General features: G+C 32.7%; 1 long non-coding RNA gene across 1 annotated transcript in view; it reads right to left on the reverse strand.

Annotated features, from left to right (window-relative positions):
* LOC137645912 (uncharacterized) overlaps positions 1-12,500 on the reverse strand; it is a 213,544-nt gene that overhangs the window by 130,236 nt on the left and 70,808 nt on the right. The gene's annotated exons all lie outside the window — the stretch shown is intronic.

The raw sequence follows: 12,500 nt of genomic DNA on the forward strand, positions 1-12,500 counted from the left end.
AAACTTTTCAATTTATTTTTCGGCAAGCTTTTCAATTGAATTTGCAGTAAGATTTTTTATTGAATTTTCAACAAGCTTTTCAATTGAATTTCCAACAAGCTTTTCAATTGAATTTCCAACAAGCTTTTCAATATATAAATTGTACCACAGAAGTAGACATACCAAGGGATTTCCCACTCAATACGCTTATTGCGTTGTTCATTGCTGACAATCCTCACCATCGAGTACATTTTGATACACAAATGCTACTATTGCTACACATACTTATCTATATTTTTATTTTCACAATTTTTCAACTAACGCAATTCACATACACACTTCACAACCATGACGACGTTAACATTCGTCTAACAAAATCCAATTCAACTATTTTGTCAACATCACTTCACGTTTGCTCACCATTTTTTTTCTTTTTTTTTATACGAATCTAATTTCACCATTATCCTTCTCACCGCATAAACTCTGCTCCTACTTACTGATATAATTTTCCACGAACATATTTCTTCGTTTAGCTTATTTAAGAATTTTTTTCTTCATCTGAACACTGTGTTCAGCTTCATGAGGCTAAATTTAGTCACTGTTCTCAACTTCAGGAGGCAAATCATCATCATCAGATAATATAAAAGTAAATCATGTGTTTTCAGAACATTTGTTTTTATGAAATAGAAAGCAAAACGTTTGCTGGTATATGAAACGTTTTCGCTGGGTCATGGCACTGTTTTGAACGTCTCATGATCAACTGATTCCACTACACGTTTACGCAAAATCATCACCAACTCTTGTTACGTGAAAAGCATTATTTGCTTCTGAAATCAGCGAACTTTCAATATAGGCCTTCATCTTCAGTACATTGATATAGTATTTAAAGCCCAAAAACTGCTTAATAAGCACAATAATACGGTAAATGAAACGTTCACCCAGAGAACAATTTAACTTAATAATTTCTACACAACCATTCAAGCACTAACCAAGGTTATACCTCAAGAAACTTTCCTTCGGTACTCCTGCGTTGCCGGCGCCCCAGCGTATTGTACGGGAAATTATAATATATAAACATAAAAAATAAAGAATTTGCTTATAAGTAACGATGTCAGTGGTAGCTCTGGCTGATATCTATAAATTCTCGGAGTATAAGCTCGATTTGCTTTTTTACCCTATAAAGAAGCTCCCAAAAGGGGATAATCTTTCGTCTGGCAACGAAAATGACTGTTAACAACGTAAATATTATGACAAAATCTGGAAATTGTGTGATCCAGAATAACTATTTTCGATCTATTCTTATTTGTGATTATTATTCATACTATTAATGTCTTTCGATATTCACACTTGTTAACAATATTGCTTCTCTGTCAAAACCTGTTTAGATATAAATTCAACTCTGGATATTTTAAGAATTTTTTTTCAAATTTGAAGAAATAACTCAAAGAAAATCTGCAACGTTATATGCTCGTCTATCTTAATTAAATGCTTTCTCTCTCTCTCTCTCTCTCTCCTCTCTCTCTCTCTCTCTCTCTCTCTCTCTCTCTCTCTCTCTCTCATGACTAGAATTCAATTTCCTTGATGTCTGAAAACACATTTTCCTATTTTCTTTCCCCCTATAAACTGACATATTTACTATGTAAATTCCGTGTTGGCTCAAACAAAACTAATTTCATTCCATGATTTTATAACCCTCGTGCTCTCCTGCAAAATAGCCATGGGAGAGAGAGAGAGAGAGAGAGAGAGAGAGAGAGAGAGAGAGAGAGAGAGAGAGAGACAGACAGAGACAGAGACAGAGACAGAGAATATGGAGTCAGTGGATAAATCTAATAACTCTGCAGAGAGAGAGAGAGAGAGAGAGAGAGAGAGAGAGAGAGAGAGGAGAGAGAGAGAGAGAGAATATGGAGTCAGTTGATAAATCTAATCATTCTGCATAGAGAGAGAGAGAGAGAGAGGAGAGAGAGAGAGAGAGAGAGAGAGAGAGAGAGAGAGAGAGAGAGAGAGAGACAGAGACAGAGACAGAGAATATGGAGTCAGTGGATAAATCTAATAACTGCAAAGAGAGAGAGAGAGAGAGAGAGAGAGAGAGAGAGAGAGAGAGAGATGAGAGAGAGAGAGAGAGAGAATATGGAGTCAGTTGATAAATCTAATCATTCTGCATAGAGAGAGAGAGAGAGAGGAGAGAGAGAGAGAGAGAGAGAGAGAGAGAGAGAGAGAGAGAGAGAGAGAGAGAGAGAGAATATGGAGTCAGGGGATAAATCTAATCCTTCTGCATAGAGAGAGAGAGAGAGAGAGAGAGAGAGAGAGAGAGAGAGAGAGAGAGAGAGAGAGAGAATGGGGCGTTACTGGAAAAATCCTGTTATTCTGCTTTTTTCTCAGAGTACACACAGGAATATCAGACAGAGAGAGAGAGAGAGAGAGAGAGAGAGAGAGAGAATATGGAGTCAGTTGATAAATCTAATCATTCTGCATAGAGAGAGAGAGAGAGAGAGAGAGAGAGAGAGAGGAGAGAGAGAGAGAGAGAGAGAGAGAGAGAGAGAGAGAGAATATGGAGTCAGGGGATAAATCTAATCCTTCTGCATAGAGAGAGAGAGGAGAGAGAGAGAGAGAGAGAGAGAGAGAGAGATAAGGAGGTCACTGGCAAAATCAAATTATTCTTCTGACGATTCTACAAAAGGAAATGAAAGCTGTTTTCCTCTGAGTCGCATCAGATACGAGATAATCAAAAAGTGTCCTAATTGATATAATACGATCCGAAAACTTAATCTAATTTTCAATGGTACCGTGAGTTTGATAATCTTTGGTCTGATTTTTATGTTGTTTATTTATGAAATAATTATTAAGAAATTTAGGTCAATATTATAAAGGAATTTTCATTTCATTTCGGTAGCCATAAAAGTTGAATATTTGAAAAAAGAAAAAATCGATTGGAACGAAAATTCTTATAATAACGTCCTTCTATTCCTTGTCATTTTTAACGAAATTTTTATTTTATAATAAGAAAAAAAATAATTTTCATTTTTGATTATATATGAACGACAATGTTTTAATAATGTCCTTCCATTTCTGGTCATTTTTACAAAATCTTCATTTTATAATAAGAAAAAATTTGTATGTCATTTTTGATAATACATGAACGAAAATTTTTTATAATAACGTCCTTCTATTTCTGGTAATTTTTACAATATTTTCATTTTATAATAAGAAAATATTGATTGCCATTTTTAATGATACATGAACGATAATGTTTATAATAATGTCAGTCCATTTTTCGACATTATTGCGAATTTTACATTATAATATAATAATTTTACATCTCTTCAATATTAAATTTGTTTTATGCTGTTATGGTGTTATCAGAAAAAAAAAATATCCAGTTAGATCATACGCCAGGCAGCGAGAATAGAAGCCGAAGGGACATCTTGTCTATCGCCTTAAACGCAATCCGTCACCCTGCTGCCACACCCAGAGTTCTCGTTACTCCACCAAGTTCCTCATCTGCTTAATCTAACCGAGGCCCTTTGCGTAGGTAGCAGATTGGCCAGGGCACCAACTACCCATTGAAATACTACCGCTAGAGTTATTGGATTCTTTGACTCGCCACACAGTATTACATTGGATCCTTCTCTCTGGTTTACGCCCCCATTTTCCTTTTTCCTACATATACACCGAGTAGTCTGGCCTATTCCTTCCATATTCTTCTCTGTCCCTCATACATCTAACAACATCGACATTATCAAACAGCTTTTAAAGTTTTTATAGTTTATGAATGAAAGATTTATTTTAATATTGTTATTGTTCTTAAAATGTTCTTAAGATTAATTTTCTTCCATAGTTTCATTATTTCCTTTCTTCACTGGGCTATTTTCCTGTTGTAGCCCTCGGGCTTATAGCATACTGCTTTTCCAATTAGGGTTGTAGCTTAGCAAGTAATAATAATAATAATATAATAATATAAATAATAATAATAATATGCCTAGGATGAGATGATGATGTTATGTTGTAATGTACTAATTCTGCAAGTATTTTGTATGGCAAGTAAGAAAAATTAATATCATAATTTCAATATTATTAATATTAATAATATTAATATTTATAATAATAATAATAATAATAATAATAATAATGATAATAATAATTATTATTATTATTATAATAATAGTATTGGTAATTACTAAACTTGGAATATGATGTAAGGACATTGAATTGTAATAAATAATAACAAAGTCGAATTAATTTACGTCTCTTTGATTCGTTTTATAAAGGATATTCTTGTTTATTTAGTGTTAGACCACCCCTAACATTTTTAATCTGCTTGTTGCCTAACACAGATGTCACCAAAATGTTTTTGGTTTAATAATAACGCCAACTCTGTACCATATTTCTTCGTTTTATAATATGATAATATTAATCAACTCTTGACAAGTCCCATATTTGGGGTTATCAGAAATTTTTCATTGGGTACGCTTTGATATCCTTTTCATTATTCTAATTTAACGACGTTTTTTTTATCATAGATCTGTTTTAGATTATCCTAATTTCAAAACAGTTTCAAATAACCTCACAGTGAACTCCTCTCTCTCTCTCTGTCTCTCTCTCTCTCTCTCTCTCTCTTCCTCCTCCTCCTCTCTAAATGCTAAGCTGCAATCCTAGTTGATAAAGCAGGATACTATAAGCCCAGGGGCCCCAGCAGGGAAAAGAACCCAGTGAGGAAAGGAAATGAGGAAAATTAAAATATTTTAAGAATAGTAACAACATTAAAATAAATATTTCCTATATAAACTATAAAACCTTTAACAAAACAAGAGGAAGAGAAACTAGATAGAACAGTGTGCCCGAGTGTACTCTCAAGCAAGAGAACTCTAACCCAAGACAGTGGAAGACCATGGTACAGAGGCTATGTCAGTACCGAAGACTAGAGAACAATGGTTTGATTTTGGAGTGTCCTTCTCCTAGAAGCTGCTTACCATAGCTGAAGAGTCTCTTCTACCCTTACCAAAAGGAAAGTAGCCACTGGGCAATTACAGTGCAGTAGTTAACCCCTTGGGTGAAGAAGAATTGTTTAGTAATCTCGGTGTTGTTAGGTGTATGAGGACAGAGGAGAATCTGTAAAGAATAGGCCAGACTATTCGGTGTCTGTGTAACCAGAGAGAAGGGTCCTAAGTAGTACTGTCTGGCCAGTGAAAGGACCCCAAAACAAGGTTTTCCCTTTACCATTTATGGAATAAAATGGAAACTCTCTCTCTCTCTCTCTCTCTCTCTCTCTCTCTCTCCTCTCTCTCTCTCTCTCTCTCTCTCTCTCTCTCTCTCTCTCCTCCTTTTATAAAAAGTATTCACTCCACCCCCTTATGAAATGAAATAGAGAGACAAGCAATGTGTCACATTTTAAAATTTCACATTATTTCATGAAACAAAATGTTACATTTCGAACAGGATTTATTTTCACGTATATTCTCCCCTTACACTTACCCTCTACATCCGACTACTTCAAAGTCCCTCCCTTTGCTCATTTCCGTTTACCACCCATACAGTTTTCAAAACAATTCTCTTTATCAAGATTTTTGGGGTATATGTATGTATGTATGTATGTATGTATGTATGTATGAATGTATGTATGTATGTATGTATGTAAAAAGCATTATTATTATTATTATTATTATTGTTGTTGTTGTTGTTGTTGTTTTTGTTGTTGTTATTATTATTATTATTATTATTATTATTATTATTATTATTATTACTAGTTAGGCTACAACCCTAGTTAGAAAAGCAAGATGCTATAAGCCCAAGGGCTTCAACAGAGAAAAATAGCTCAGTGAGGAAACAAAATAAGGAAATAAATAAACGATATAAGAAGTAATAAACAAATTGAAATAAAATATTCTAAGAACATTAACAACATGAAAACGTATTTCATATATAAACTTTAAACTATACACGATCATTCAACTCTGAATTAAACTCATAATTCGTCAGTAACGAGAAACTCCTTATGATTTTAATCTCCTCTGAAATATCGAAAGTCTCCTTGCAGATTATTTCACTTGAAGAAAACTTTCGCGAGCCTCCTTCAAGATTATTTCACTTGAAGAAACTTTCGCGAATGTCTCACAGTCACGAATCTGAGGAACCAATTATTGAAGAAATTTAGTCTGGAGAAACTCAAGTTGAAGATCTCTCTGTTCGGAAACCTTTGGGGAAATCAAAACTTGATAATGAAGTATAAATCGTATGCAGGTAGAATTAATATTGCTTTCTTTAGAAATCATGGTTTATATACATATGGTGGAAGACCAGGTTACAGAGGTTATGGCACTACCCAAGACTAGAGAACAATGATTTTCGAGTGTCCTTTTTCCTAGAAAAGCTGCTTACCATAGCTAAAGAGTCTTTTCTACTCTTACCAAGAGGAAAGTAGCCACTGAACAATTACAGTGCTGTAGTTAACCCCTTGAGAGAAGAATTGTTTGGTAATCTCGGTGTTTTAAGGTATATGAGGACAGAGGAGAATATATAAAAAATAGACCAAACTACGGTGTATGTGTAGGCAACGGGAAAATGAACCGTAACCAAAGAGAAGGATCCAGTGCAGTACTTTATGACCAGTCAAAGGACCCACTAACTCTCTAGCAGTAGTATATCAATGGGTGGCTGGTGCCCTGGCTAAGTTACTACCTACTAAAAGGACCTACATTAAGAGGTGAAATACATAGTATATATTGACTGATGCTAAATCCAAAATCATTGAAGTCCTACGAAAGATAGAATTTCTAACAAGAGCTTTCAAAAGCAATAAAAGGAATATTACTTCCAACAAATGAATAAGAGGATTTCTAGTAAAATGAAGAACAGAAACTAGAGCATTGTATACGAAGCAAAACTTCAGTGTACCATTAAGCCTCCAAATGAAACGAAAACCGAGAGCATTGGAAATGTTTACCAACTGAATAGAAAAACAAAGCTGTAAACTCCAGGTAACGTTTTAACATTGAACCCTGCGCATCTCCTCAACCTATTATGGGTGCTGAATTTTCATTTCACCTCTGAGGAAGTGTTACCAGCAAGAGTGGTAAGAAATGGCGAGCAACAGCGGACCCTTGTTGGGAAATTGAAAAGGAAATTTTCTCCTGCTTTCTTTTTATTCTAGTCTGACATAAATCCTTTTACAGTTTATTTATGAAATATCTTTTTAATGTTGTTAATGCTTTTAAGTATTTTATATTTTCATTGTTAATTACTTCTTATATCGGTTATTTATTTCCTTATTTCCTTTCCTCATTGGGATATTCGAGACCTCCACCAATGAAGATTATCAACATTTTGCTGAAGTCTACGGACAAAGCTTCCCAATTTTCATTTATTGCCAGTGAATGAATCTACTGTATAATAATAATAATAATAATCAGAATCACTCTTTTGATCCGGATCACTTCCAAAATTCAATGGGGTTTTCTCTTAAATAATACCTATCTGTTGTTAAAATTTAGTGACAATATAATTTGGCGTTTTGTCGTAATCCTTTTAACAGACAAAGAAATAGATGAATAATTAAACCAGGTAAAAAAATATAACCTTGCCAGAGGTAGTAAACGATACTGCGAGACACGAGCAAACACAAATGAAAGTGAACAGAGTTCAGTGAGCTCATTGTTTGGTTACGTGTTTCCAATTAAGGCCAATCACTTGATTCAGAGAGTTTGGTCAGTTTCTCAAACTATACAGTAGCCTCGAAGACACAAGGACAGAAGGGATCCTCGCTTTGGCACAGAGAAGTTACAGAACAGAAGAGGCCTTCATCTAATTACTTGTTGGGCATTTGAAGTTACAGACACTGAGATCGACTGCTTGAGGCTTGCTGCTCTCCTTGGAGAAAGGCATAGCTAATTCCCATTTCCATATTGATGGTGGTTCAAAATAATCTTAATATTCTTAATAATTGTTTCTGTTATGTTGGACATGTGATGGTGCCTTTGTATTTAACATCAAACCCATGCTAATTCATGATATAATTCCTTTGGCTTAGCCATTATAAACGCTGAATTGTTATATAAATTATGTAACCGCAATTGGAGACTAATATACATATTGCATATACAATATATATATTTTAGATCTCAATACCTTTGAGATGTTGAGTTTAGAGAAATTTTGATATCTGTCATACATGCCATTGTTCAATTTAAATTGTAAAATAGTTTTTTTGGGGATTAAAGTATTCTATTCAACATCCAATGCCAAGTAGTAGCGGCTGTTTCAAATAGAAATTAATTGATTATATTTATATATATATATATATATATATATATATATATATATATATATATATATATATGTATATACATATATCTATATATATATATATATATATATATATATATATACATACATATATATATATATATATATATATATATATATATATATATATATATATAAATATATATATATATATAAATATATATATATATATATATATACATATATTTTTATATATATACATATATATATATGTATATATATATATATATATATATATATATATATATATATATATATATACATATATATATATGTATATGTATATATATAGGAATATGCTAGTCACAATATTTAGGATCTTTATTTTATAGTTAAATTCAGGATTGAAATTTAGTATTTGTCTCATAATCTGATTTCAATGTAAAATCTATCCTGATTTTCTGAATACTAATCATCATTCTTGCTTTCTGACCACCTTTCCACCCCTACCCCCCCCCCTACCCCCCATCAAAGCCTCCTTTCTAATTTGCTTTTCCAGTTTGATCAGGTCATGACACCTAGCATTTAGACAGAATCAATCTTCATAGATTTTCTGCCAGTCATTCCATTATGCGCAACAGTGTTGGGGTTATTCAAAGAAAAAAAAAAGAAATAAAAAAAATTGCCTGTTAATCTTGAGAATTTCAAGAAAATAGAGTTTGACTGTTAAACTCTGGATATTAGTGGAAGATATCTATTTTGTCAGCAATATTTATTTTCAGGTTTCATCCTTTATTAAGTTTATTTTGCTTTTTAGAAGTTTTCTCACCATGATCCATTTGCTCAGAAGTCAAAATCTTATTATAATTCAATATTCGTACTTAAATCTATAATATTCACAATAATTATTGATATTGATTTCCAAAAGATGTATGGAAACTGATATGTCATTCTCTCTGGGCAATGATCTCTCGATGAAGTTAGCAACGTGATAAATGCATTAGACTTTAATGAGAAATCCACGAAAGGCTTTATTGCTCCATTAAGTTGCCTGCTTTCTCTTTGGAATTCTCATGTATTGGACAGGGATAAGCGGTTTAATCGGAGTGGGATCTCTCTCTCTCTCTCTCTCTCTCTCTCTCTCTCTCTCTCTCTCTCTCTCTAGTCCATTATCCTGCTCAATAAGGCAATGTCACTGTCCCTTTCCCCTGCCATTCATGAGCGGCCTTTAAACCTTCAAACTGAAGAGCCCAGTACTCACGCCTAAAAATGCGTACAACAATAGAACGAAGAAAGTCATTTGAAGAGTTTCCACTGCCACTCAAAAATGAGTACAACAACATTATTATTATTATTATTATTATTATTATTATTATTATTATTATTATTATTATTATTATTATTATTATTATTATTACTAGCTAAGCTACAACCCTAGTTGAAAAAGCAAGATGCTATAAGCCCAAGGGCTCCAACAGGGGAAAATAGCCCAGTCAGGAAAGGAAATAACGAAACAAATAAACGATATAAGAAGTATTATAAAATTAAAATGAGATATTTTAAAAACATTAACAACATTTAAACAGATATTTCAAGTGTAAACTATATGACTTATGTAAGCCTCTTCAACATAAAAACATTTGCTGCGAGTTTGAACTTTTGAAGTTCTACTGATTCAACTATCCGATTAGGAAGATCACGCTACATACGGAAAAAATATTTATTATAGCAAGACTTGAATACAGAAAGATTTCTCCTCTTTAACATTCAAGGATTCCTACCATTCCTGGATTCCTATGAGGGGAGAACGAAGAGGAAAGAAAAGCCAGCATAATTCTGATGCGACTGTCAACAACTCACGTACTTTAGGCACTGGGACATCCCTTCACAATAGCCAGAAGGAGAATCATATATTTTCGAAACTGTTGGTGAAAAATTAAGGTTTATTTTTTTTTCTATTTCTCTCGAGGAGTTACTTATTTCTTAATTTTTATCTTTATTTTCCTGTTATTTTCCTTTTTACCCTTTGTTATATTTAGTATGGCTTTGCTAAGAAAAATTCATAGCCTGTTTCCTCGTGACAGAAATCAAGGGAAGTAAAATGTAGGGTAAGATTCTCTGGTTATTTATTATATATATATATATATATATATATATATATATATATATATATATATATATATGTATATATATACATATATATATATATATATATATACAAACATACACACACACACACACACACACATATATATATATATATATATATATATATATATATATATTGTGAAGACATTACTATTTTTTTTAATCTTTAGGATCCTATTAATTTTTGTACTTCCCATTGTTAAGCTTAGGATATTTTTTGCTCATATATATAGCCTGCTTCCTCATGACATAAAAAATGGAAGTAAAATGTATGGTAATACTGGTATATTCTTACTATTATTTTTCTGGGACATTTGTATTAAGTACGGAATATGGGACAGCTATTTCATGGAAGAGTTAAAAGACCAAGGCCTACATGGCTAAGGATTATGAAGCGTGAAGAAGATAGAGACGACTGGCGAAATCTAAACGAGAACCTTTGCGTCAATAGGCGTAAGAGAAGATGATGCTGGTGATTTCATGGAAAGGAATAGATGCATTTCTACATAATTACAGATATAAAAACACATTACTAGTCGTGAGGATGGTGTTTTTTGTTAAGTGTTTTTGCTATTTATTTTTACCTCTTAATTCAATTCATGGTAACTGAATAAGTAAGAAAGACATTTAAAGTTAAATATAGTATTTAAGTGGAGGGGCACTCAGTAGACCACAGACCTCCGACGTGGCAGCTTATTTCTCGACTTCTTACTAAATCTTGACCTTGACCTTTGACCTTGACATGTATTAATTGGTGTGGATTTTCATAAACTTAAATGTAAACCAAGTTTGAAGTCTCTGTGATAACGATGTCCAAACTTACGTCTGATGACGTAAATTGGACATTTTGCTTGACCGTGACCTTGACATTCCAAAATTTGATTATTTCCAGCTTTTTATAAAGCATTTAATTCCTGCAATATTCATTACTTTACGATTAAAATTTTGGCTAGGAAGCGGTTCACGAACAAACAAACACATAAACAAACAAACAGGGGTTAAAACCTAACCTCCCTCCAATTTCGTTGGCGGAGGCAATTAATGAGAAATATTCCTAAATTAATGAAAAAAAAAAAAAAAAACATTTAGAAAATTGAGTATAAAAAATATTGAGAAGGTTTCTTCCTCTTAGCAATATTGTTTCCATTTGCACAGTTTTAAGCAGTTCGTCCAACTTTCATAATCGATGGTCATTTTATGACGTAGCCACACCTGTGTTCAAGAATAAGACTTGTTTAATTCATGTTGCAATAGCATGCAACAGCAGCAAGGGGATGGTCACGTTTAACGTTTAATGCTTCAAGTTCAAACATCTAAAAGGAAAAACAAGAAGTGTAAGAGAAAGAAGAAGAAAACCAGTAATTTGCCTATAAACAAAAATATTCCAGAGTAGTTTTTTTTTTTTCTGAGAAAGAACAAAAGTTGTATTTTCATTATAAACATAAATATTCTAGAGCTAATTTTTTCAAGAGAAAGGAGAAGGAAAGTGGTATTTGTCATATAAATATAAATATCCTAGAGCTTTTTTTTCTGAGAAAGAAGAAAAGTTGTAATTTTTATATGAACAGAAATATTCTATGAAAAAATTAAGAAAAAGAAGTAGAAAAAGTGATAATTTTTCTATAAACATAAACAATCCAGAGTAATTTTTTTTTTTCTGAGAAAGAAGAAAAGCTGTAATTTTTTATAAACAAATACATTCTAGACTAAATTTTTCTAAGAGAAAGCAGAAGAAATCTTGTAACTTTATATAAACAGATATATTCTACAGTAAAACTTTGATTACATTGATTATAACTGAATATTCTACCAAAACAGAAAAGGGGGAAATTTGGCCTATTCCCCTTAAGGATACTCAGACTGACACACCCATATCCTAAATAAACTTCACTTATTACCTCCGCTAACGTAGTTGGGAGGAGGTTATATTTTACCACCTGTTTGTGTGTTTGTTTGTGTGTGTTGTTTGTTTGTGAACAGCCTGGCAACAATTCTAATCGTAGAGTAATGAAAATTACAGGGATTAACTGTTATGTAAAATCTGGAAATGATTAAATTTTGGAAGGTCAAGGTCAAAGGTCAAGGTCAAAGGTCAAGGTCATGGTCAAGCAAAATGTCCAATCTACGTAATCATCCAT

Source organism: Palaemon carinicauda, chromosome 8 (assembly GCF_036898095.1).
Source record: "Palaemon carinicauda isolate YSFRI2023 chromosome 8, ASM3689809v2, whole genome shotgun sequence".
In the NCBI taxonomy this organism is placed as follows: Eukaryota; Metazoa; Arthropoda; class Malacostraca; order Decapoda; family Palaemonidae; genus Palaemon; species Palaemon carinicauda.